Source organism: Hyperolius riggenbachi, chromosome 3, assembly GCF_040937935.1.
Source record: "Hyperolius riggenbachi isolate aHypRig1 chromosome 3, aHypRig1.pri, whole genome shotgun sequence".
Lineage (NCBI taxonomy): Eukaryota > Metazoa > Chordata > Amphibia > Anura > Hyperoliidae > Hyperolius > Hyperolius riggenbachi.
Genome location: NC_090648.1, coordinates 38950986 through 38973022, shown reverse-complemented (window position 1 = coordinate 38973022; position 22037 = coordinate 38950986). Strand labels below are relative to the sequence as shown.

At 47.7% G+C, this 22037-nt stretch overlaps 1 pseudogene; it reads right to left on the bottom strand.

The window, feature by feature from the left end:
• Positions 1-9264: 9264 nt before the first annotated feature.
• The window catches only part of LOC137562066 (uncharacterized), a 106490-nt pseudogene continuing 93717 nt past the window's right edge, over positions 9265-22037 (bottom strand).

Genomic DNA, 22037 nt, shown 5'->3' with positions numbered 1-22037 from the left:
GGATTCGACATTGTTAGCCGAATCTAAGAGTGAGACAGCGCTTCGGTTTTGCGAATCTGATGCTGAACCTTCTTTGCCTTGTTCAGAGACGCTTTCTCTGAACCTGCCCTGTACCATGAATAACAATATGATGTCCAATCACACTGACATTTGTGAGTCCCTTTCTTGTTCTGAGGAAAGTGCTGATTCTGCACCCTGTACTCTGGATGAGTTAAGATGGCCTTGTTTAGAGTCTCCTGCAGTGTCCCTAGAGGCTCGTCTAGGTATTGCCGCTATACTCACCTGTTTTTCTGCAGTTTTGGAGTTGCAAGCTAGTTTGACTGCTACACAGAATTCTGGGTGCAGCGAGATTAAAGTTAGGGAGTCAGTGTGTGGTCCAGTGAATATGCCTGTACATTCCCCTCATGATTATGAAACTCAGTCTCAGTTTATGGTGGAACCTTCCCTGGGACATCTGCCCTGTCCATAAGATAAAGTTCCAGTTTTGCCCTGTAACATGGATAGTTCAGAATTCTTCTCAGAAAACTTGAAAAATGATGTTCCTGAAGTCTTGTTTGATGTTCTGGAGGTCTCCGAGTTTCTCCCAAAGGGAGCAGAACTTGTAGGAGATGTCTCCTGCCCCCCAAGCCCTTCTAAGGTGTTGCCCACTTCAGTAGGCATTGCTGTTGTGCTGACTACCTTTGCAGCTCTGGTGGAGCTTCACTCATATGTAGTCAATGATGATATTGCAGTCACAGAAATTTCTGAATTTGAGTCCGAGTCTTCTTTTGAAAGTCCAGTGCTTGAGACCATTGCTCGTGATGATTCTCTGCCCGGTCCTGGTTTTGGTTTCCTCGTGTCGGACTCTGAGGTTGGCAGTTCCCCAACATGTCCTGAGGTTTCTCCTGTGCTGGTGTACCCCAATGTGCTCTGTGACCCAGAAAGCCCAAGTGTGCCTCGGTTACCAGCGTACTCAGATGCTTCCTCGGTGGAGACATGTTCTGATTTAGCCTGCCTGCTTGCATGCCCAGAAGTGGTCCCTGAAAGTCTTGATCTTGATGGGGGTCCTCGTAATTCTGAGTCTGGAATTGTCATTGGTTCCATAGGGGTTCTTGATAGTTCTCCATGTGAGCCTGGTGATTGTTCTGCCCTCTTGGGATCTCTGTGGAGCTTCAAAAGGTTCTGGGAGATTCCGGGAGAAATTTTGCTTGGTACCCTGGATAAGATCAACGGTGGCTTTTGTGTTGTAAGGGACACTTCAAACAGGTTTTGTGGCAGATTTGGTATTTTCGGACGCTCCTTGGAAGGTGGTGGGTATTGTCTGGAGGGTGTCGATGGCTTCTTCTCTGGTATCCACAGTCCTGATGGGTGTTACGCTAAGACTGGTAGTACTGATGGGCATGTTTCGGTGGCTTCTGTTTCCGATGAGGTCGGTTTCGGGTGGACTGACTCTGGAATTGGACCTTGTCGGGCTGTCCCGACCTTCATGAGTCTTCAGTTTGAGTCTGTTGCTAATAGCAGTTTTGAGGGTCGTCTGGAATTCGACCCTGGGGGGGGGGGGGGGGGGTACTGTGATGATTTGCTCAGCTGCCTGTGCAGGCAGGCAGCTTTTTGACCATTGTTTAGATTTGCATGCTGCAGGACTCTGGAAAGAAGAGCTTCTGTCAGTTTTGCAGCTTGTGCTTGCTGTGGAATTTGCATACGTTGTCATGCAAATTGCCTGGCCACATTCATTGGAGGCGTGTACTATAAGTACTATGTGTGTCCCACAATGCTTGGCTGTTCATAAGGAGTCTTCCTGTGAAACACTCTGGAGAGTGTCAGCCATGCTCTTTGTTTGAAGATCAGCTTAGAGTTATTCCTGGAAAACTGCACTAGGCAGGTTTCCTTAGTGTAGTTAGGATTGCTTATCTGTTTGTTTGTTCTGTTGCCATTGTCCTGTCCCAATGGTGGTCGACAGGAAATGGTTCTGATCTCTGTTCCTGGAGTATAGCTGGTGCAGCGGTTGCTACCAGCTATCTCTTCTGATCTGTCTCATTGGATCGCGCTAGCCACGTTTCGCTAGCGCTGTGGATCCTTCTGTTCTGTCTCATTGGATTGCGCTAGCCACTTTTCGCTAGCGCTGTGGATCCTTCTGTTCTGTCTCATTGGATTGCGCTAGCCACTTTTCGCTAGCGCTGTGGATCCTTCTGTTCTGTCTCATTGGATCGTGCTAGCCACTTTTCGCTAGCGCTGTGGATCCTTCTGTTCTGCTACTCTGCCTCTCTGGATCGCGCTAGTCACTATCGCTAGTGCTGTGGATCCTATCTTCCGCCTGTTCCTGTTTTCGTGTGTCTGTCTTGTCTGCTCCGAGCGCTTGCTGGAAGCTCGGTGAGGTAACCGTTGAGCAAGCGCTCGCGTCCTCTGTTTCATGTTTGTCTGTCGATGGTTAGTTAGGCGTGCTTGTCTCTATTGTGCTTATCACGTGCAGACCGCGCATAACCGCGTGCACTGTTGCGAATGAGTGCGGTGTTCGCTGTTAGCTAGCGTTTGTTATTTTCCGTATCTCCTCATTGTATGATTTGCTGTGCCTTTGCTATCCTCGTATTCTGTTCTGATCTGCCTTGTGTCACGTCTGGCGATCGCACCTCTTGCGATCGCGTTCCTATTTCATATCTGCTGTTGTGTGTGCGCGGTCGCGGGGTGGCGACTACATTGGCGCACACACATACAATCTGTCCCTTTGCTCGTTCTCATTCGCAATCGCCTCTCTTGCGATTGCGTTCTGCGCTTCGTACAATTCCTGTCTGGCATTTGTGGAGGTACAGAGGATTGGTTCCTCTGCACTCCCCAGCGCCATCTGCCGACAGGAATTTCCCTCTACGGGTGCGTAGCACCTTTTGCTGGGTGCCTGCAAATATATGCTTGTGGAGGATTTCCGCCATATCAGCGCACGCGTTGTGCGCTGATCACGGAGAAAGTTCCACAAACGTTACAGAGAATCTGTGAGTTTGGGAAGAAAAAGTTGCTCTGGGTTGAGCCCAGCCTAGCTCTGATTCTATTATCCATAGAGATATTACTATATGCAATTGATATAGCTTGGGATATGGGAATTTCATCCTGAGATTTTCAGTTTGAGAAAATTAAATGATGGGCAGCAAAAAGTATATGGCAAACCGCAGGTTTGTATTTAGGAGGAAGTGTTTCTACACCAATAACGAGTAAGGCAAGTTGGGGAGAGATATAGAAGTTATCAATCATGGTTCTTTTTATCCATGATTCTATACTAGTCCAGAGATGTAAAATTATAGGACAACTCCAGACCATATGTAAAAAAGTGCCAGTGTCTTTCCCACACTTCCAACATAGAGGGGACATCTCTATAGAGAAAAAAGCCATGCGTCTAGGGGTTATGTACCATCTAAATAGGATTTTACGGGATGTTTCCCAATGGGTGTTACATTTTGAGATTTTGGAAATCGTTTTATTTGCTGAGATTAGTTGTTTTAGATTGATGTCACACTGTAAGTCATTACACCAAATGTTCACGTAACGGAGAAGAGGGGAACAACCTTATTTTTTTTAAACCTGTAGAGCAGATCATAAGTAAAAAGTACTAAAAAAAAGCAATTCAAAAATAACCAATTTTATGTATTTATTTATTTTGCTTGAAAAAGATTTGCAAACGTATTTTATGGATACAAATATTAATAGACTAGCTGATGGCCCGGCGTTTTCTAACCCTAACACACAATTACTCAATTACGCAATGACCTAGTTTGTGAGCTTTTTGGTCTTTGGCATCAATAATTTGCATTGAAATGAAACAAATGTGATTGGCTGTGGCCCCTTTTCCGAATTAGAACCCCAGTCACCCATTGACCAACTGTACCAGGTTTGAGGCTTGTGCCATTAACAGTACAAGAATGGCAGCAATTACATTTTCCCCTTGAAAGTCAGTAGTAGAATTTTGATTGGCTTTTGTAGGCTCCACCCACTTTTCTGAATATTATTTCCAACATGTCTGATCTGAATTTTGATACATTTTTCGATTTTCTGATCTTCTTCTACTAATTTATTTTTAATCATTTTTTAATCGATTTTCTTAGCACTGAACAAAAATTGATAAAATAAATAAATAAACACGATTAAAAAACACATAAAGCATTGGTTTAAAAACTTATTTCATACATTTTATTTCCTCATCAGTCTTTTCTCATGAATTATCTTTTATCAGGGTTGAGTCAAAGAACAGGTCTCTTGTTCAGAATTTTCTTGCCATATCTGTTTTCCTGTGAGGAAACGCGGAAAAGCCGCCATCTCTCGAGGTGAGGCGGCTGTTTCCGCGTCCAGCATGGCGTCACAACGCGGAAAAAACGCCGCATGCCGCATGGGCAGTGCGGCAGAATCCGCATTGGTAACGGCGGAATATACATCAGAGGCGACCCCCGCATTAGATACATTGCAAAACAGTACTGGTGTGGCTGGGACTGATAGTCCACCAAGATTCAGACTTACACGCGCGCGAGCACAGAGGCAGAGTTTAAATAGCAGTTAGAAGGGTGTCGGCTGACCAGCTGGGTCAGCTGACAAATTCCACTGCTCCCATTGGACCAGCAATTAGGGAGGTCCTGGAGAGGTCCTAGAGTATATATACTGCTGGTTGTTCACTTGCTCCTTGTCTGGCGTTGCGTTCACATATGTGGGAGCACCCAGATCCGTAGTTAGATCCGTTAGTGTGCCGGGACCAGCTGGAGCTGTAATCCTACACTAAGCTAGATTCTGTTGATAGCTAAAGTACTAGTTTGATTGTGATTATCTGTTATGACTTTTGCCTGCCTTGACTATCCTCCTGAACTCTGATCTTGCACCTCGATATTTCTGATACTCTGTTGCCGAACCCCGGCTCGTTCCTTGACTCTGCTTCTGCCTCCTGATTTTGTACCCCGATATTTCTGATACCCCGTTGCTGAACCCTGCCTGTACTTTGACTCTGCCTTTGCCTCCTGATCCTGTACTTTATCTGTCCGTGTGTGTACGACCTGGCTTGTCCGACCTCGAGAACCGACCTTACCGTTAGAGGCGGTTCCTCGCTCTGTTAGCGATCCTTCCTCCTGAGGGTCACTTTCAGATATCCCTTCCTACTGTCAGTCTGACTCCTCCCGTCTTGGAGAGCTCAGGTCTGCGGAAGGAATCTGTACAGTACTCCTTACTGCATTGAGGCCTTGTCCTCTTAGTGTTACAGTTACACCAAACACTACACTCTACTCAGGTGATCAGAGGTTAGTTTGTATATCGGATTATCGGTGAGACTGCAGTTCACTTATAATCTGGTATATATCTGTATTTCCGGTGATACTGCAGATCACCGGTAATCAGATACTCTCTGCGCCCACCGATCGTTACAGAACGCCAGACCAAAAAACAAAATGGACGCAAACACTGGTTGTCTGGGTATGCTTGCCACTTCGGTGGATAACCTCCATCAAGCACTGGGCCAGCACAAAGCTTTGATTGATGCCCTTTCAGGCTCTGTGCAAACCCTCCAGACGTCAGTTGATTCAGTGCGATCCCCTCCTAGGAATGACATACGTATGCCTGTACCTGATAAATTTTCCGGCCACAAGTCTGACTTCCGGAATTTCAAGAGTAGAGTGTTGTCATACTTCGAGTTAAGACCCCGATCCTCGGGGACTGAGACCCAACGGGTCATTTTCATTAAAACACTGTTAACTGGTGATTCCCAGTCCTGGGCATACAACCTAATCCGCATTAGAAGGGGCGATGAATGGAAGACGGCCTTTAACACACCCGACGGGCATTACGAATACTTAGTGATGCCCTTCGGGTTGTGCAATGCGCCCGCCGTCTTCCAGGAACTAATCAATGAGGTATTCCGGGAGGTATTGGGTAAATTCGTACTGGTATACCTCGATGATATATTAATTTATTCCAATAACCTCCCCAAACACAGGGTCCATGTGAAATTTGTCCTAAACAAATTAAGACAGAATAGACTCTACGCCAAGTTAGAAAAGTGTATTTTTGAGGTGACATCCGTCACGTTTCTGGGGTATGTGATTTCTACCTCAGGTCTGTCAATGGACCCTGCTAAAGTCACAGCTGTCCTAGAATGGCCGCAACCTGTGGGCCTGAAAGCCCTCCAGAGATTCCTGGGTTTTGCAAATTATTATAGGAGGTTTATAAAAGGGTACTCCACGATCATTGCACCCCTTACCAGTCTCACAAAAAAGGGGGCAGATACTACCCACTGGTCTCCGGAGGCTCAGAATGCATTTTCTAGTCTGAAAAAATTGTTTTGTTCCGCACCAATCCTGAGACATGTCGACACCGCTTATCCGTTCATTGTTGAGGTCGATGCCTCGGAGGTCGGGGTAGGGGCTGTGCTGTCTCAGCGATCAGGGTTACAGGGAAGACTACACCCCTGTGCGTACTTTTCCCGTAGGTTCTCTCCGGCGGAGAGAAACTACGATATAGGCAACAGAGAGCTCCTGGCCATTAAATTGGCATTTGAGGAGTGGCGCCACTGGTTGGAGGGGGCAGAGCACACGATCACTGTTTACACCGACCACAAGAACTTGGAGTACATCGAGGGGGCTAAGAGGCTTAGTCCCCGTCAGGCCCGGTGGTCCTTGTTTTTTACGAGATTCAGGTTTATAATCACATACACTCCAGGTAGCAAAAACATCAAGGCAGATGCCCTCTCCAGGTGTTTCGAACCTGAGACAGCACAGTCCCCCACACCTGAATCCATCATTCCGCAGAAACTGGTGTTAGCCGCCACGGAGTCTTGGGAAGAGTGGACAGAGATCTTGGGTCCCTTTCAGCAGGAGGTTCCTGAAGGGAAACCCGAAGGGGTCTTGTTCATACCACTACCATTCCGGTTACAGGTTCTGCAACTCTTTCACGCCCATAAGAATGCTGGTCATCCTGGAGCTGCCAGAACGCAGGATCTGATTGCCAGGTGTGCTTGGTGGCCTTCCTTGGCAACAGATTACAAGGAGTATGTTAGGGAGTGTGCGGTGTGCGCCCAGAGTAAGCCCTCCCGGCTGGCACCTGTAGGAAGGTTGCAGCCTTTGCCCACCCCGAGTGAGCCATGGACCCACTTGTCCATGGATTTTGTGGGGGAATTGCCCAGGTCTGAAGGCATGTCGGTCATTTGGGTGGTAGTCGATCGGTTTAGCAAAATGGCCCATTTTGTGCCCCTGAAAGGACTCCCCTCGGCTCAAGAACTGGCTGAATTGTTTATCATTCACATCTTCCGGCTGCATGGCATTCCGGAAGACATCGTGTCTGATAGGGGAGTCCAGTTTGTGTCTGGATTCTGGAGGGCATTTTGCCACCAAATGGGCATGAAATTGTCTTTCTCGTCAGGCTACCACCCACAGACCAATGGGCAGACAGAACGCATTAACCAATCCCTGGAGCAATTCCTGAGATGCTACGTTGCTGAGGCGCAGAGTGACTGGGTGAAATTTTTGCCCTTCGCGGAATTCGCTCAAAATAATTTAAAGAATTCCTCGTCTGGGTTTTCCCCATTTCAGATTGTAACAGGGAGGTCACCCAAATTTTCCCCTTTTCCAGTTGTCTCGTCTCCATTTCCAGCACTGGAAGATTGGCAGAGATCACTCAGGGACAATTGGGGAATTGTTAAGGGGAATTTACAGAAGGCGTTCCAGAGTCAGAAGGGTCAAGCAGATAAGAGACGGTCCGTGGAATGGAAGTTTCGGCCAGGGGATCTAGTCTGGGTGTCCACACGTCACTTGACCCTGAAGCAGCCATCTGCCAAACTGGGTCCCAGGTTTGTGGGCCCATTTTCCGTGACAAAGAAGATTAATAATGTTACTTATTCCATTGACCTTCCCACTAGCATGCGGGGGGTGAGGTCCTTCCACGTGTCCCTTCTTAAACCAGCAGTCCAGGTGGGTCCCACTCCTCCTCCTCCCGTGTTGGTGGATGCCCAACCCGAGTACGAAGTGGAGAAGATCATAGATTCACGTACTGTACAGAACTCGGTACAGTACCTCGTACATTGGAAGGGATACGGGATTGAGGAGAGGCAATGGGTACCTAGGAACCGCATGCATGCGGACGAGTTAGTGAAGGAATTTCATGCTGTACATCCCGAGAAACCTGGTGGGAGTTGTCCGGAGTCCACTCCTCGGGAGGGGGGTACTGTGAGGAAACGCGGAAAAGCCGCCATCTCTCGAGGTGAGGCGGCTGTTTCCGCGTCCAGCATGGCGTCACAACGCGGAAAAAACGCCGCATGCCGCATGGGCAGTGCGGCAGAATCCGCATTGGTAACGGCGGAATATACATCAGAGGCGACCCCCGCATTAGATACATTGCAAAACAGTACTGGTGTGGCTGGGACTGATAGTCCACCAAGATTCAGACTTACACGCGCGCGAGCACAGAGGCAGAGTTTAAATAGCAGTTAGAAGGGTGTCGGCTGACCAGCTGGGTCATCTGACAAATTCCACTGCTCCCATTGGACCAGCAATTAGGGAGGTCCTGGAGAGGTCCTAGAGTATATATACTGCTGGTTGTTCACTTGCTCCTTGTCTGGCGTTGCGTTCACATATGTGGGAGCACCCAGATCCGTAGTTAGATCCGTTAGTGTGCCGGGACCAGCTGGAGCTGTAATCCTACACTAAGCTAGATTCTGTTGATAGCTAAAGTACTAGTTTGATTGTGATTATCTGTTATGACTTTTGCCTGCCTTGACTATCCTCCTGAACTCTGATCTTGCACCTCGATATTTCTGATACTCTGTTGCCGAACCCCGGCTCGTTCCTTGACTCTGCTTCTGCCTCCTGATTTTGTACCCCGATATTTCTGATACCCCGTTGCTGAACCCTGCCTGTACTTTGACTCTGCCTTTGCCTCCTGATCCTGTACTTTATCTGTCCGTGTGTGTACGACCTGGCTTGTCTGACCTCGAGAACCGACCTTACCGTTAGAGGCGGTTCCTCGCTCTGTTAGCGATCCTTCCTCCTGAGGGTCACTTTCAGATATCCCTTCCTACTGTCAGTCTGACTCCTCCCGTCTTGGAGAGCTCAGGTCTGCGGAAGGAATCTGTACAGTACTCCTTACTGCATTGAGGCCTTGTCCTCTTAGTGTTACAGTTACACCAAACACTACACTCTACTCAGGTGATCAGAGGTTAGTTTGTATATCGGATTATCGGTGAGACTGCAGTTCACTTATAATCTGGTATATATCTGTATTTCCGGTGATACTGCAGATCACCGGTAATCAGATACTCTCTGCGCCCACCGATCATTACATTTCCCCCTTATTTTTATTAAACCTGTAGAGCATATCATAAGTAAAAAGTACTAAAAAAGCAATGTTAAATTGATCAAAAACAACTAATTTCCTGTATTTATTTATTTTTCTGGAAAAAGATTTGTAAACTTATTGTATGGATACAATTATTAATACAGGATCTTCTAAAAAAATTAGCATACTGTGATAAAGTTCATTATTTTCTGTAATGTACTGATAAACATTAGACTTTCATATATTTTAGATTCAAATACACACAACTGAAGTAGTTCAAGCCTTTTATTGTTTTAATATCGATGATTTTGGCATACAGTTCATGAAAACCCAAAATTCCTATCTCAAAAAATTAGCATATTTCATCCCACCAATAAAAGAAAAGTGTTTTTAAAACAAAAAAAGTCAACCTTCAAATAATTATGTTCAGTTATGCACTCAATACTTGGTCGGGAATCCTTTTGCAGAAATGACTGCTTCAATGCGGTGTGGCATGGAGGCAATCAGCCTGTGGCACTGCTCAGGTGTTATGGAGGCCCAGGATGCTTCGATAGCGGCCTTAAGCTCATCCAGAGTGTTGGGTCTTGCGTCTCTCAACTTTCTCTTCACAATATCCCACAGATTCTCTATGGGGTTCAGGTCAGGAGAGTTGGCAGGCCAATTGAGCACAGTAATACCATGGTCAGTAAACCATTTACCAGTGGTTTTGGCACTTTGCGCAGGTGCCAGGTCGTGCTGAAAAATGAAATCTTTATCTCCATAAAGCTTTTCAGCAGATGGAAGCATGAATTGCTCCAAAATCTCCTGATAGCTAGCTGAATTGACCCTGCCCTTGATAAAACACAGTGGACCAACACCAGCAGCTGACATGGCACCCCAGACCATCACTGACTGTGGGTACTTGACACTGGACTTCAGGCATTTTGGCATTTCCCTCTCCCCAGTCTTCCTCCAGATTCTGGCACCTTGATTTCCGAATGACATGCAAAAGTTGCTTTCATCCGAAAAAAGTACTTTGGACCACTGAGCAACAGTCCATTGCTGCTTCTCTGCAGCCCAGGTCAGACGCTTCTGCCGCTGTTTCTGGTTCAAAAGTGGGTTCATGCTTCCATCTCCTGAAAAGCTTTATGGAGATGAAGATTTCATTTTTCAGCATGACCTGGCACCTGCTCACAGTGCCAAAACCACTGGTAAATGGCTTACTGACCATGGTATTACTGTGCTCAATTGGCCTGCCAACTCTCCTAACCTGAACCTCATAGAGAATCTGTGGGATATTGTGAAGAGAAAGTTGAGAGACGCAAGACCCAACACTCTGGATGAGCTTAAAGGGACACCGAGCAGTGCAGAAACTATGGAAAGATGCATATCATTTTAAAGCTCTCTTTCTCCTCTTTCCAATGATATATAAACCGCCGCCCTACACCTTTTAGTTTTCGATATTTTCGCCGCGGCCGCAACTCGCAAATATAGAGAAAACTAAAGGGCATAGAACGACGATTTAGGTGTCGTCAGAAAGAGGAGAAAGAGAGCTTTAAAATGATACCCATCTTTCCATAGTTACATTGTATTACACAGGGCGACTTTTTCTCAAAGTCAGCAGCTCCATTCAGCAGAAAAAGTCGCCCTGTGTAATACAATGTAACTATGGAAAGATGGGTATCATTTTAAAGCTCTCTTTCTCCTCTTTCTGACGACACCTAAATCGTCATTCTACGCCTTTTAGTTTTCTCTATATTCGCGAGTTGCGGCCACGGCAATTTCAATCGCGAAAATAGCGAAAACTAAAAGGCATAGGGCGGTGGTTTATATATCATTGGAATGAGGAGAAAGAGAGCTTTAAAATGATATGCATCGTTCCATAGTTTCTGCACTGCTCGGAGTCCCTTTAAGGCCGCTATCGAAGCATCCTGGGCCTCCATAACACCTGAGCAGTGCCACAGGCTGATTGCCTCCATGCCACGTCGCATTGAAGCAGTCATTTCTGCAAAAGGATTCTCAACCAAGTTTTGAGTGCATAACTGAACATAATTATTTGAAGGTTGACTTTTTTTGTTTTAAAAACACTTTTCTTTTATTGGTCGGATGAAATATGCTAATTTTTTGAGATAGGAATTTTGGGTTTTCATGAGCTGTATGCCAAAATCATCAATATTAAAACAATAAAAGGCTTGAACTACTTCAGTTATGTGTATTTGAATCTAAAATATATGAAAGTCTAATGTTTATCAGTACATTACAGAAAATAATGAACTTAATCACAATATGCTAATTTTTTTAGAAGATCCTGTAGATAAGGGCAGATGAAGTTTCCATACCTGAAGAAGAAACTTTAAAGTTTGAAAGCTTGCAAATAAATCTTGTACAGTAAGCCATGAAAGGTATCACCTGAACAACTTTAGTTGTTATGTCTTCAGGTTCTCTATGTGACTTTATAGGGCCATACAATCATTAATTTTCTTATTTGATAACTTGCAGATTAAATTTTTCAAAAGGGAATCAATTCCCCAAAATGTCAAATCGATCAACTTTTGATCCATTTGAAACAAAAATCGATTGAAAGAATTGATCGGACAGGATGGAAATTTTTAAACAATTGAGAGTGGGGCAAGAGCATTGGCAAATCGATGGCCTATAACTCTACACTGCATTGAGCAACTCTGCAGTTTGCTCGATTTTTTAATAGAGGTAATCCCATCACCCCTCCTCTACTCACTCCTGTCCACAAATTAATCCCACCCTCTCCTCTGCTTAGTCCCAACCAGGAAATAATCCCACCCTCTCCTCTGCTTAGTCCCAGCCAGGAAATCATCCCACCCCTCCTCTGCTTGCTCCTGCCAAGGAAGGAATCTCACTCTCTCCACTGCCCACTCCCATCCAGGAAGGAATCCCACCCCCTCCACTGCTAGCTCCTGTCCAGGATGTAATCCCACCGCCACCTCTGCTTGCTCCTGTCCAGGAAGGAATCTCACCCCCTCCACTGCTAGCTCCTGTCCAGGAAGTAATCCCATCCCCTCCTCTTCTCGCTACTTTCCAGGAAGTAATCCCATCCCCTCCACTACTCGCTCCTGTCCGGGAAGTAATCTCTAGAGATGTAGCGAACGGTTCGCCGGCGAACGGTTTCAGGCGAACTTAGGCGGTTCGCGTTCGCCTGCACCAGGCAAACTTTTGCGGAAGTTCGATTCGCCCCATAATGCACTATGAGGGTCAACTTTGACCCTCTGCATCACAGTCAGCAGGCACATTGTAGCCATTTAGGCTACACTAAGCCCTGGAGCCCCCCCCCCCCCCCTTTAAATAAGGCAGGGTCCGGCTGCCATTACACTCACTCGTGTGCCTGCTAGAGAGAGGAAAGGGACAGCTGCTGCAGACTTTTTCTCCTAGGGACAGATTAGTTAGGTTCTAGCCTGCTTTGCTTGCTCCTGACTGATTATTATTGCCTTTAAAGCACCCATCCACAGCAACAGCTCTTTTCAGAGCTCATCCTGTACATATTTTTTTTTTTTGTGTGTCAAACTGACACTTTTGTTGCATGCACAGCCTTGCTAATTGATAGTGTGTGTGCCACTGCCAGCAGCCCAGCACATTCAGTGACTACCTGTGTGTGTGACAGGGAGCTGCACATTGTACTACCCAGTACTGCATATACCCCAATACCTGTTGTGTTTACTTAACCCACCTCATCACTGCATATACCTAGCTTTGTGTTGAGTGAACCCAGCTCACTGCATCTAACTACCTGTTGTGTTGAGTGAACCCACCTGGCCACCTCACTGCATCTTACTACCTGTTGTGTTGAGTGAGAACCCACCCCACTGCATCTTAAGTACCTTTACTGTTCAGTGAACCCAGCTCACTGCATCTTACTACCTGTTGTGTTGAGTGAGAACCCACCTCACTGCATCTTAAGTACCTTTTGTAACGATCGGTGTAACACAGAGAGGGTCTGATTACCGGTGAACTGCAGTCTCACCAGGAATACAGAATATACCCGATTATTAGTGATCTGCAGTATCACCGATAATCAGATATATTTACTAACCTCTGGACACCAAGGAGAACAAGTGAGTGTATAGATGCAACAGTATACTTTGAGTATATAACCAGAAGAATGTTCCTTCCTATGGCCTAGACTCTCCAGGAGGGAGGAGCTAGGCTAAGAATAGGAAGGTCAGAGCGTGAGTGACACCCGAAAGAGAGGGTGTCACTAACAGGACTGGGAACTGCCTCTAACTGTAAGGTCAGTTCTCGAGGTCGGCAAGCCAGGTCGTTAACACACAGACAGATAAGGTACAGAATCAGAATGCAAGTACAGAGTCCAGGAACGGGCAGAGTTTGGCAACAGGATATCAGAAATAGCAAGGTACAAGATCAGAGTTCAAAGAAATGGTCAGACAGGCAGAAGGTCATAACAAATAATACAATTCAATGTTCCTAATGCTAAGGTGTGAACGCCTTGATGTCAACACCTTTGGAAACTATGCTAGAACACAGATACGGACAAGGTCTGAGTGCTACCATGTTGTGATCGCAATGGCAGACAACCAGAGAATGCCCAGCACCCAGTATATATAGTGAGGTACTCTCCAGTGCCTCCCTAAGTGCTGGACCAATGGCAAGTGGTGAAAATGTCAGCTGACCGGCCTGGTCAGCTGACCCTTTTCTGGCTGTCATATAAGCTCTGCCTCTGAGCGCGCGCGCGCGTCCTTCTGAATCTGTGTGGACTAGCAGTCCCAGCCACACCAGACATGTCCTGCAATGTGATTCTAGACTCAAGCGCGGGGACCGCTGCCCCGCTCTCTAAGGGAGCGGCGGTTTCCCCGCGTTCAGCTGCACTGTCAGTAACTCTGCCATCCATGTCATCTGCCGCCTCCAACGCAGACTCCGCCGCTCTGCCCATGCGGCATGCGGCGGTTTCTCCGCGTTGTGCTGCCATGTTGGATGCCCCCCCCCCGAGGAGTGGACTCCGGACAGCTCCTACCAGGTTTCTCAGGATGCAACGCATGGAACTCCCTTCTCAATTTGTCACATGCATGCGACACTCAGGTACCCATGATCTCTCCTCGACACCATACCCTTTCCAATGAACCAGATATTGTACTGAGTTCTGAACTATGCGAGAGTCTAAAATCTTTTCTACTTCGTACTCAGGTTGGTCATCAATCATCACAGGAGGAGGAGTGGGACCCCCATGAACTGCTGGCTTAAGCAGGGACACGTGAAAAGATCTCACGCCGTGCATACTGGCAGGGAGGTCAATGGCATAAGTGACATTGTTGATCTTTCTGGTCACTGGGAATGGACCCACATACCTGGGCCCCAACTTAGCTGAGGGCTGTTTTAAGGTCAAGTGACGAGTGGACACCCAGACTAAATCTCCTGGCAAAAACCTCCACTCCAATGAACGTCTCTTGTCAGCTTGACCTTTTTGACTTTGAAATGCCTTCTCCAAATTATTTTTCACAATCCACCATGTATCTTTAAATGATCTTTGCCAGGCCTCCAGAGCTTGAAATGGGGTGGAGGCGACTGGCAATGGGGAGAATTTAGGCAATTTCCCAGTCACTACCTGAAATGGACAAAATCCTGAAGAGGAAATTTTTAAATTATTGTGCGCAAATTCTGTGAAGGGCAAGAACTTAACCCAATCATTCTGCGCTTCTGCAACGTAACACCTCAAAAACTGCTCCAATGATTGGTTGACTCTTTCTGTCTGACCATTGGTCTCTGGGTGGTAGCCCGACGAAAATGACAGTTCCATGCCCATTTGGTGACAGAATGCCCTCCAAAATCTGGAAACAAATTGGACTCCCCTATCTGACACAATGTTTTCCGGAATGCCATGCAATCAGAAAACGTGGATGATGAACAAATCGGCCAATTCCTGGGCCGAGGGGAGTCCTTTCAAGGGCACAAAATAGGCCATTTTACTAAAACGGTCGACTACCACCCAAATGACTGACATGCCCTCAGACTTGGGGAGCTCACCCACAAAATCCATGGACAAGTGGGTCCACGGTTCACTCGGGGTGGGCAAGGGCTGCAATTTTCCCACAGGTGCCAGTCGGGAGGGCTTACTCCTCGCACACACCGCACACTCCCTAACAAACTCTTTGCAATCGGCTGCCAGAGACAGCCACCAAGCGCATCTGGCTACCAGGTCCTGTGTTCTGGAGGCCCCAGGGTGTCCCGCATTTCTGTGTGAATGGAACATCTGCAAAATCTGAAGGCGGAATGGCAGTGGGATGAACATAACCCCTTTGGGCTTCCCTTCCGGGATGTCCTGCTGAAAAGGACCCAAAGTCTCTGTCCAATCTTCCCAAGTCTCAGTTGCAGCTAGTACCAGTCTCTGGGGAACAATGGTCTCTGGGGGGGGGGGCTGTGCTGTCTCAGGCTCAAAGCATCTAGAAAGGGCATCAGCCTTAATGTTTTTGCTCCCTGGGGTGTACGTAATTATAAATCTGAATCTCGAGAAGAACAATGACCATCGGGCCTGGCGGGGGCTTAATCTTTTAGCTCCCTCAATGTATTCTAAATTTTTGTGGTCAGTGTAAACTGTAATCGTATGTTCAGCTCCTTCCAACCAATGACGCCATTCTTCAAAGGCCAGTTTGATGGCCAGGAGCTCCCTGTTGCCTATATCGTAGTTTCTCTCTGCCGGAGAGAACCTACGAGAGAAGTAGGCACATGGGTGAAGTCTGCCCTGTAACCCTGACCGCTGAGACAGCACAGCCCCTACCCCAACCTCCGAGGCATCCACCTCAACAATAAAGGGATAGGAGGTATCAACATGTCTCAGGATGGGTGCCGAGCAAAACAAATCTTTCAAAGTGGAGAATGCATGCAACGCCTCTGGAGGCCAGTGAGCAACATCTGCCCCTTTTTTAGTGAGACAGGTGAGGGGTGCAATAACAGTGGAGTACCCCTTTATGAACCTTCTATAGTAATTGGCAAAGCCTAGAAATCTCTGAAGAGATTTTAACCCCACTGGTTGAGGCCATTCCAACACAGCAGAAACCTTGGCAGGATCCATAGACAGGCCTGAGGTGGAAATAATGTACCCTAAAAAGGTGACAGATGTTACTTCGAAAATGCATTTCTCCAACTTGGCATAAAGCATATTCTGTCTCAGTTTATCCAATACAAATTTGACATGTGCCCTGTGCTCGGAGAGGTTGTTAGAAAAGATAAGTATATCATCTAGATATACCAACACGAACTTGCCCAAAACCTCCCTGAATACCTCATTGATCAATTCCTGAAAGACGGCCGGGGCGTTACACAGCCCGAAGGGCATCACCAGGTACTCGTAATGCCCGTCGGGCGTGTTAAAGGCCGTCTTCCATTCATCGCCCTTTCTGATCCGCACCAGGTTGTATGCACCCCGTAAATCCAACTTTGAAAAGATCTTAGCGTCGGTAATCTGTGTAAACAAGTCATCTATCAGGGGCAAAGGGTAGCGATTCTTCACTGTGATTTTATTCAGGCCCCGGTAATCAATGCAAGGCCGCAGGCCTCCGTCTTTTTTCTTAACGAAAAAGAAACCTGCGCCAGCAGGCGAAGGGGAAGGGCGAATGAACCCCTTGGCCAAATTTTCACGAATGTATTCCTGCATGGCCACTTTCTCTGGTCCAGACAAATTGTAAAGATGACCCCTAGGGGGCATACAACCAGATCGGAGATCGATGGGGCAATCAAATGGGCGATGTGGAGGTAACTTATCTGCAGCCTTGGGACAGAACACATCAGAATACTCGGAGTATTGTACTGGTACCCCCTCCAACTGGATCTTGGTCTGGCCCAATGTCACTCTCCCTAAACATTGCTGAAAACAGCGATCTGACCAACTAGTTAGCTGACCGGTAGCCCAATCAATCTGTGGAGAGTGTAAGTGTAGCCATGGCATGCCAAGGATGACTGTGGAGGTGGTCATGTGTAACACAAAAAACTGTAGTCTCTCTGTATGTAACACCCCTATAGTAATTTCCACCTCTGGTGTCTGGGACAGTGGATGATTACTTTGCAGGGGGGAATCATCCACTGCCGTAACCTGAATAGGTGGTTTTACTGGGGTGAACGGAATGCCCAGTCTCTTTGCAAATTCAAAATCCATAAAATAAGCTGCAGAGCGAGAATCAACAAAAGCCTCAGAAATCTCAGTTTTATCTTCCCATGTGACTGTACAGGGAAGGAGTAATCGTCTATCTTCTAGGGGTAAGAACTGCGTGCCTAGGGTGCTACCCCCTACAATTCCTAGGCAGTAGCGTTTCCCGGCTTGTTGGGACAATTACGTACTCTATGACCCCCCTCTGCGCAGTAAAGACACAGCCGTTCAGCCATCCTGCGTCTTCGCTCCACTTGAGATAATTTTGACCGACCAATTTGCATTGGTTCGGGTGGAGGCGAGACAGGAGGAGGTGGAGTTTCTGGCGGCGCAGCGTAGGACACCATTCTTACATGACTACTACCCCGGGTCTGTTTCTGATAGCGTAGTCTGCGGTCGACGCAAATGGCCGATGAAATGGCCTCATCAATTGTCTTAGGTTCAGGCAAACTTAGCATGAGATCTGAAACCTCGTCTGACAATCCTGATAAGAAACAATCTAATAGGGCATAGGTGTCCCATCTGGCTGAAATTGACCACCTCCTAAATTCGGCTGCGTAGTCTTCGACCGGACCCTTACCTTGACGCAATAACTTGAGCTTCCGCTCAGAGGTCGCGGTAAGGTCTGGGTCGTCGTAAATTACTGCCATGGCTTTGAAAAATTCATCCACAGAAGAGAGGGCTACATCTCCAGTGGGCAAACTGTACGCCCACGTCTGAGAATCGCCTGATAACAAAGTTTTAATAAATGTGACCATTTGAGCCATATTTCCTGAAGATCGGGGTTTCAACTCAAAGTAAGATAACACTCTACTTCTAAAATTTCGGAAGTCTGATCTGTGACCAGAAAATTTCTCAGGTACAGGCAAACGCATATCAGAGCTAGGAGGGGATCGCACCTCATCCACTGACGTCTGGAGAGTTTGTATAGACCCTGACAGGGCATCAATTAAGGCTTTATGACTACCCAGCACTTGGTTGATGTTATCCACCGAAGTGGCAAGTGCGCCCAAACGGTCAGTGCGTGCGTCCATATTGTATTGGTCTGCCGTTCTGTAACGATCGGTGTAACACAGAGAGGGTCTGATTACCGGTGAACTGCAGTCTCACCAGGAATACAGAATATACCCGATTATTAGTGATCTGCAGTATCACCGATAATCAGATATATTTACTAACCTCTGGACACCAAGGAGAACAAGTGAGTGTATAGATGCAACAGTATACTTTGAGTATATAACCAGAAGAATGTTCCTTCCTATGGCCTAGACTCTCCAGGAGGGAGGAGCTAGGCTAAGAATAGGAAGGTCAGAGCGTGAGTGACACCTGAAAGAGAGGGTGTCACTAACAGGACTGGGAACTGCCTCTAACTGTAAGGTCAGTTCTCGAGGTCGGCAAGCCAGGTCGTTAACACACAGACAGATAAGGTACAGAATCAGAATGCAAGTACAGAGTCCAGGAACGGGCAGAGTTTGGCAACAGGATATCAGAAATAGCAAGGTACAAGATCAGAGTTCAAAGAAATGGTCAGACAGGCAGAAGGTCATAACAAATAATACAATTCAATGTTCCTAATGCTAAGGTGTGAACGCCTTGATGTCAACACCTTTGGAAACTATGCTAGAACACAGATACGGACAAGGTCTGAGTGCTACCACGTTGTGATCGCAACGGCAGACAACCAGAGAATGCCCAGCACCCAGTATATATAGTGAGGTACTCTCCAGCGCCTCCCTAAGTGCTGGACCAATGGCAAGTGGTGAAAATGTCAGCTGACCGGCCTGGTCAGCTGACCCTTTTCTGGCTGTCATATAAGCTCTGCCTCTGAGCGCGCGCGCGCGTCCTTCTGAATCTGTGTGGACTAGCAGTCCCAGCCACACCAGACATGTCCTGCAATGTGATTCTAGACTCAAGCGCGGGGACCGCTGCCCCGCTCTCTAAGGGAGCGGCGGTTTCCCCGCGTTCAACTGCACTGTCAGTAACTCTGCCATCCGTGTCATCTGCCGCCTCCAACGCGGACTCCGCCGCTCTGCCCATGCGGCATGCGGCGGTTTCTCCGCGTTGTGCCGCCATGTTGGACGCGGAAACAGCCGCCTCACTCTGAGCCCTTGCGGCAGCTTTTCCGCGTTTCCTCACACCTTTACTGTTCAGTGAACCCAGCTCACTGCATCTTACTCCCTGTTGTGTTGAGTGAGAACCCACCTCACTGCATCTTAAGTACCTTTACTGTTCAGTGAACCCAGCTCACTGCATCTAACTACCTATTGTGTTGAGTGAACCCACCTGGCCACCTCACTGCATCTTACTACCTGTTGTGTTGAGTGAGAACCCACCTCACTGCATCTTAAGTACCTTTACTGTTCAGTGAACCAAGATCACTCCATCTTACTACCTGTTGTGTTGCGTGATAACCCACCTCACTGCATCTTAAGTACCTTTACTGTTCAGTGAACCAAGCTCACTGCATCTAACTACCCAGTACCTGTTGTGTTTACTTAACCCACCTCATCACTGCATATACCTAGCTTTGTGTTGAGTGAACCCAGCTCACTGCATCTAACTATCTGTTGTGTTGAGTGAACCCACCTGGCCACCTCACTGCATCTTACTACCTGTTGTGTTGAGTGAGAACCTACCTCACTGCATCTTAAGTACCTTTACTGTTCAGTGAACCCAGCTCACTGCATCTTACTACCTGTTGTGTTGAGTGAACCCACCTCACTGCATATACCTAGCATCCCCCCGAGATGGACAAAATGGACAAACCAGGTAGAGGAAGAGGTAGAGGCAGACCCAGAGGAAGGCCACCAGGCACCGGCAGGTCTGTGGCTGTGCGAGGTGGTGTTGCTGTGATTTCGTGCGGACCTGGCCCAAAATACAGTGCTCAGAAGAAGGCACGTGCCATCACTTCCCAAAATCGTGAGGAGGTGCTTGAGTATTTAACACAGAACACCTCATCTCCAGCAGCCACCAGCGCTACAACAAGCACCACATCCACTGCATTTGAAACTTCGCAGGAGTTATTTGGTGGTGGTGAGATCATTGATTCCCAGCCACTACTGCAACAACAACAAGAAGGCGCAGGTACACCACCTCATACGTCTGAGTTAGGTGGCGATAGTATGGACGTAACGTGTGTGGATGTGGATGATGGACCACCTGAAGTTGGTGCAGTTGAGGAGGTTTCTGAGGAAAGCGTAGCTGGCCAGGAGGATTATGATGACGATTATACGGATACCACATATGTTCCCGGTAGAGGAGATGACCAGGGGGACAGTTCAGAGGAGGAGTCAGAGAGGAGTAGGAGGAGACGACTCCATGATAGAAGCAGAGGGAGCTCGTCCTCAGAAACAGCTGGGGGCAGTGTCCGGCACCATGTATCGCCAGCTATGGCCAGCCAGCCAACATGCCCTTCAACGTCAGCTGCTGATGCCACCGTAGTGCCATCACCCCAGGGGGGCTCAGCAGTTTGGAAATTTTTTCACGTGTGTGTCTCAGATCGGAGCAAAGCCATCTGTTGTCTCTGCCAGCAAAAATTGAGCCGTGGAAAGGCCAACTCTCACGTAGGGACAAGTGCCTTACAAAGGCACCTGGAGAGAAGGCACAAACAGCTATGGCAAGAACACCTGAGGAAAAGCAGCACCCCTCAAAAGACAAGCCACCCTCCTTCTCCTCTTCCTCCTTCAGGTGCATCATCTTCATCCACTTTCTCCCTTGCACCTTCACAGCCACCCTCCTCCACACTGCCTCTTCCCTTCAGCGGTTCCTTCTCCTCTGCCCACAGCAGTACCCAGCTGTCCGTGAAGGAAGTATTTGAACGTAAGAAGCAAATGTCTGCCAGTCACCCTCTTGCCCGGCGTCTGACAGCTGGCGTGGCGGAACTATTAGCTCGCCAGCTATTACCATACAAGCTGGTGGAGTCGGAGGCTTTCCGAAAGTTTGTGGCCATTGGTACACCGCAGTGGAAGATACCAGGCCGCAATTATTTTTTACAAAAGGCCATACCCAAACTCTACCGTGCAGTTGAGAGGCAAGTGGTGTCATCTCTGGCACACAGCGTTGGGTCAAGGGTCCACCTGACCATGGATGCCTGGTCTGCCAAACACGGGCAGGGCCACTACATTACATACACAGCCCATTGGGTCAACCTGGTGACAGATGGCAGCAAGCAGGGAGTACGTGGCTGCGCAGCGGACCGACTTGTCACACCTCCACGGCTTGCAGGCAGGCCTCCAGCCACCTCCTCTCCACCTGCTATCACCGCTTTGCTTTCGTTAGTGATGCTCGGATACCCCCCAGTCACGGATCCGCATGCGGCCGTGATTATTGGAGCCGCATCCGTATCAACCCATGATCGTGTCCCGTATTTTTTTCCGCAACCGGCTCGACCTGTCTTTACCCGTGTTTAGTATTATTGAAATCCGCAATGTCGTGTCATGAGCAGTCGTAACCCGTAATGTTTCATGCGTATCGCCATGCCGCCATGCGTAGAAATGTACGTGTTGAACAGCTGAGATTGTGCATGCGCAAGCGTATCATTAGGCCATGTGGACATACAAATCCGCATGTATGTACGTGTCGTATTGTTCAATGCGTAACAGTGGGTACCCATACTCACTGACTGCGCATGCGTATCAGTAGGCCATGCGTGCATAAAAATATGCATGTA